Genomic DNA, 6,000 nt, shown 5'->3' with positions numbered 1-6,000 from the left:
AAAATTGTATTCCAACAATGTGTTAAAAACATACAAACATCCAGGGCTTTTTTTCAGCAGGAACTAGGGGGAACTCAGTTCCACCACCTCTGGCTCAGGTCTTCTGCTCCCTGCTCACCACTATCACTTGGTAACACTGAAGTCCAGCTTTTGCGTTTACAAGTATAGCTCATCTCCCAGTAGCTCCCACAGGTCAAATCTCCTGCACAGATCCCACTGAATGCCAGACAGGGACCAGGGAGATACAGAACAGGTGCCCAGGGTTCAGTGCAGTCATGGTCAGAAGAGGGTGCCTGGTAGGCTGCATCCTCTGTGGTCTCTATTTTTTCCCTGGTGACCAGTTGTTGATGCTCCTACTGCATGATATCCCTTGCAAGTGACTGTAGTATAGTATAGCATGCTGAGAGGTACTGCAGCCAGATAGGTGCTCCAGCTTAATATTGCAACAAAGGTAAGCCATATGACAGATGGTGGAGCTTTTAAGGAGGGGGGAGAAGATGAGGGCAGTGGAGCTACTATTTGATGCCATTTGGCAGGTATGTGAGTGTGGCGGACATGGCTGAGTTCCTGCAACTTTTCTCTGAGAAAAAAAACCCTGCAAACATCTAAAACATAGACATGGAGAACCATGTCTTGAACATTCAGCTCTATAGAATCACAGATGGAGTGACCAATAGTAGATGACTATTGTCAGCTAAAACATATACCATCTGAGTGTTGGACACTCTAATTCCATTCAGGTGACAACTGTATGTTTTTGGCTTTGCATTCACTTCCTGTCCTAATGGTGCCACAGAGCGCTAAGAAAAGCCTAACGAGTTTGGTTTCACACTCCATACAAAGCTAGAAATACAGGTTTGCTTGGAGTTCTATTTTATTTCCACAGAAGAATGCAGGAAGATACTGATAGGAGGAAAGAGCAGAGAGAGGACCTTATCAGTCTGTTGCTGCTCTTCCAAAGTCCACTCATGGGCTGGGCGGTGGGGAGGTGACCATGCTGTGTTGCTTAACTGCAGCTAAGAAAAGCTAAGTCACCAGGCTAGCTCTCAGGACTGTCTGGACAGAAATACATATCCTTTGGCAGGTTTTCCTGGAGGTCTATTTTAAATAAGCCCATTTATGTATGTGGGAATAAATAAATGATGTGTAAGAGATTATGCATTTTAATATAATCTGCAATGGTGATTTATCTGCGTCCTGCTATACATTGCTAAAGCTGAAAACAAAAATAAAATATTATTGCAACCATGCAGTGGTTCTCTATGGACCAGACTCCACCTGATTCCTGCTTGTGTGGTTGGCCATTTCTTTTCTCTGTAGCCTGCACAGAGCTGTAGGTTACATTTCAGGCATCCCCTGCACAAAACTGTTGCACATTTAGTTACACGCTTACAAGGGATCCTGCACATCTGAAAGGTGATCAGAGCAATGGGGTGTTTGTTACTGCACCACCAGGAGTGAACATGTGACCACAGTAACAGAAGAACCTTCCATTTAGCACTCACTTTCAGTACTGAGGAATGACCTACCTAAAATGTCTACAGAACAGTAGCAGGTCAGTACCTGTAATATACAACTTTCTGAAAAGCTTAGAATGCATATAAGGAATTGTTTGTCTCTTTCCCCCCTTCTTTTTATTATGCCGTGTAAAGCGAGAGTCAGAGTTATATTTAAACCCATCTTTCTCATTAAATGCAGCTTTCCTGACAATCTATAAAATATATATGAGGTCCGATTGACGTCTGTGACAAGCATGCGAGGCCGTCATGAAAAGATTCTGAAAACGGCAGCAAGCAGGAACATGAGAGGCACAGAACGATGCCAATCTCGGGCGCATGCGGTGACACTCGCCTCTGGAAACTGCTAGTGGAAATGTTGGGAAGTGGAGTGCAAATAGTTAAAATGAATGCAAAGCCGAATCCACCTAATAAACCCGGATGTGACCGCGAGGCTAAATGGGGGGCATTGGTCAATACCAGGGAATGGTTTCAACTATTTATATTTACAGTACATATAAGTGTATCTAAACAATGTAATAGAGCATATTGCAGCTCAAAATCCATAGGTGTGGTAGCTGCAATACTTTTCCCTTTTCAGGATTTTTTCCTTTACTTTCATCTGGTGATTCTGCCAGTAACACACTTCCTGCCCTGGTGTGACCATGCTCACTTACCATACTTCATCTACAGAGAAGGAGTCTTGCCACCTGAGGACACAACACCCCTTCCTCTCTTCATCTCTATATTATGGAAAGGAGGAGTTCTGTAGTCCATAGAGATAACTGGGAACAATATAACTGAAGCACAAGAAGCACAAGAAGGTATCAGCTCACTGGATTTTTGGCAGGATATACAGGTATTTTAGCACATATTGAACAGATACAACAAAATGCTTTCAATTGTATATTTACCAGCTCAAAAAGGATGAAAGAAGAGAAGTTCATGGGTAGGGTTTTTATACACACTTACCAAGATTATGGTCCCAAATCCTGGGGACACTTAACCCCACCCACAGTCTGCAATTTGTCAGGCCACTTTGTCAGGGCTGGGCTCAGTCCTTCCTTCTCTGAGCTGGCCGCTCAGCTGTCGGCTAAATATCAGCTCCTATCTCTCCACAGTTATTTAGCTGTTGATGATATCCTGCTCGTCAGCCCTGCCTACTTAAGCCGTCCAATCCAGAGGAGCTCTCCCTTCGCCTTGGTCAACATCACAGAGACGCTCTATAGCCGCTGGCAGTAATCACATGTAAAATATCAAACAGGCTACAATTTTGAAAATCAATAAATGCCATCTTAAAAAAAAAATCCCATAGGTGGATCAAATCTCAGTCGGTCCCTGCTAAACCAATTTGATCCATCTATGGCCAGCGCAAGTTAAAGATTTTGCAGATGCTGAGTGCAGGAAGAAAAACTCTTTGTACGTATTGTAGTGTGATGCATAACTGTGATGTATGACTTGCCCATTCCAATTACCTGTGTAATGTGTATTCTTACAGTCAATAAAATTGGGGGGGAGGGGGGAGTGTCTTCTTTGAACCTAACTTATATTTTTAGAACAAATGTTTATCATTCATTACAATTCACTTTTTTATTTGTCATATAATTTAATTTCTCTGTTGAGGGGCACCTGAACTTGAAGTGCCCGGGACCCCCAAACTTGAAGTGCCCTGGGCTCCACAAGGTCTAAATTTGGCACTGCTTACCACACCCACTTTACAGGTTGGACCCACCCAGACCCCACCTCTAACTATGAAGGCACAGACCACTCATAGCCCCTTTCTACATAAATAAAACATTTTAACTTATTGCACACATGCAGTAATTAAATAAGGCTGATGCAGTGATCCTGGGACGTGGTCCAGGACATAGCATCATCTGACAAAGGGCGTCTCTGAAAATCCGGGACAGTTGGTATGTATTACATTGCCAAAACTAAAGTTGTGGCTGAACATTAGATGAATACAGTTTGACCTATGTGATTTACAGGACTAAACTTTGGTTAAAGGATTGTTGTAGATATAGATGCCTAAAGCAATGGCCAAAGGAGACACTGAGCAAGGGCTGCTAATAAGTTCTTCCCTTCCACCATGTTGGACAGACAGCATGAGATTAGTCAGTCGGTTACTGATCATTTTATAACAGTGGGGACCTGAGCAAGGACCCCCATGGCAGGATCAGCAGGGATCATTTTTAAAAGCTACAAATGACATTACCATGTTAAAGCTGATCAAATTTTTGTGATTGGGATTACATCTACTTTAAGACAGGAGTAGGACGAGCGCAGAGTTTTAGAGATGTGGTCTAACAAATCCCAAACTGTGTGGAGAGAAGAGAGAAAAATAAAACACCATGACACCCTCATTTTCCCCAAAATTTGCAATTCAGAAACAAAAACAGTCAGATTTAAATCTTATGTTGGTTTTAGGGCATCGTGCATACCTCCCAACGTTTTGAGATGGGAATGAGGGACACCTACTAACAAACATATGTAAAGTGACACTTCTACTGACGACAATGAGGGTATGGAGTATACCATTATATTGTTACAACAAAGTATTTTGTGTTGACCAGGTGTAGCATTGCTCACTTTGACATGTTGACATCCTTGAGCTGTGACAAGGCGGGGGGGGGGGGGGTAAAGAAGTTGGGGGTTGGTATTAGAGTTAGTAGACTATGTTAGTCGGATAGCCATGTTAGGCCCTGCGTGGCCAATTGTACTGGGTGATTGTCACATTGACAAAACCCAGATATCTGTATGCTTTGATAAAACATGTTCAATAAAAAGAAATTAAAAAAACAAAAAACAAACATATGTAGGCATAGGATACGCCCCCTGCCACACCCCTTAAAGGAGAATAAACCAAAAATGGTTAATTAAATACACAAGGACTTTTTTTACCACTACTATTCCTTTATATTGGCTTTTAAAATGTACAAATGTAGCAATTTAGACATTGGATAAAAGGTTTAGCACTGGGAAAAACTTTTTGAAAGATAAAAAGTGCATTTTATATACACCTATATAGATCAGACCAAAATGAGGGACAAATGAGGGGGAAAGAGGGACAGAGGGACATTGCTCCAAATCAGGGACAGTCCCTCCAAATCAGGGACAGTTGGGAGGTATGCGATCATGGAAGGTGACAAATTTGACAAAACACAGCCTAGGTCAGAGGAATGCAGAGCACCATAAACCTAACTAAGTACAATATTGTAAAGGATTTCTAATGATGTCCTATTATAAATGGTCAAACAGTCTAGAGAATGGCTTATATAATAGGTATCTGTGAGTCTGGTATATTGACCAAAAGCTGAACATATACACCTCAAACTTTAAACTGTATTATACACTCCATAACTTCTACAATATTGTGTTACCTTCCTAAAAAGGTGGCTACACTAATGAATAAGAAAATACCAATCAGCTAGACACCAAACACAGCTATATTTCTAGGTCCAGAAGGCCAAAAAGACATATTAGACTGCTTAGGAGAAATGTACATCAGAAATACATGATTGATATCCTACAAATCAGAATTTCATTCTGCTAAATAATGTTGGTTGCTGGATTGGCAAGCCTTGTCATATGGAAATATATGTACCCAGAATAGTTGGTAGTAAGGGAAAAATAAAATACTCCAATTTAACTACAACACCCCCTCAGATCCTTTCATCAGGTGGAGTTAGATCTGTGACACCCTCTCCAGGGACAAGAAAGAATGGCTCTATTTAGCATTCTGAGCTCTTGTTTAGGCCTCATGCACACAGGGCATTTTTACAGCTGCTTAAAAGCGCCTCTCCATGTTAATCTATGGCTCAATGCACACACAAGGGGTTATTTACGAAAAATCCACTGTGCACTACAAGTGCAAACTACAAGTGCAAAGTGCACTTGAAATTGCACTGAAAGTGCACTTGGAAGTGCAGTTGCTGTAAATCTGAGGGGTAGATCTGAAATGAGGGAAGCTCTGCTGATTTTATTATCCAATCATGTGCCAGCTAAAATGCTGTTTTATAATTTTTCTTGCATGGCCCCCTCAGATCTACAGCGACTGCACTTCCAAGTGCACTTTCAGTGCAATATCAAGTGCACTTTGTACTTGTAGTTTGCACTTGTAGTGCAAAGTGGATTTGCCTTTAGTAAATAACCCCCACAGGCTTTTAGGAGCTGTAAGTGGCTTGGGCGTATTCAAGCTGCAGAAAAAAACCAGGACCAGTGCGTTCTGAGGACCGCTGTTACAGCTGTATAAACGTCTGATGCTGCTGAAAGCTGCTAAACGCGGCTTAACACTGGATACAGCCGCGTTAAGCCTTGTCCAGCATTTGTTTTTTTTTTGCCATGACAAAATCAATGGTTCCCTATGAGAGCCCACTGATTTGACTAGATGTCACATCACAAATCAGATCATGATGAACCAGAGGCAGCAGAAGAACAAGGGAATGAAGACAACGGGGAGAGAAGACATCAGCGGAGGAGGGAGAAGAACTGGAGAGGGGAGAGG

The sequence above is a fragment of the Aquarana catesbeiana genome, linkage group LG10 (assembly GCF_042186555.1).
Source record: "Aquarana catesbeiana isolate 2022-GZ linkage group LG10, ASM4218655v1, whole genome shotgun sequence".
NCBI lineage: Eukaryota > Metazoa > Chordata > Amphibia > Anura > Ranidae > Aquarana > Aquarana catesbeiana.
Note: the sequence above shows the minus strand (reverse complement) of the source record.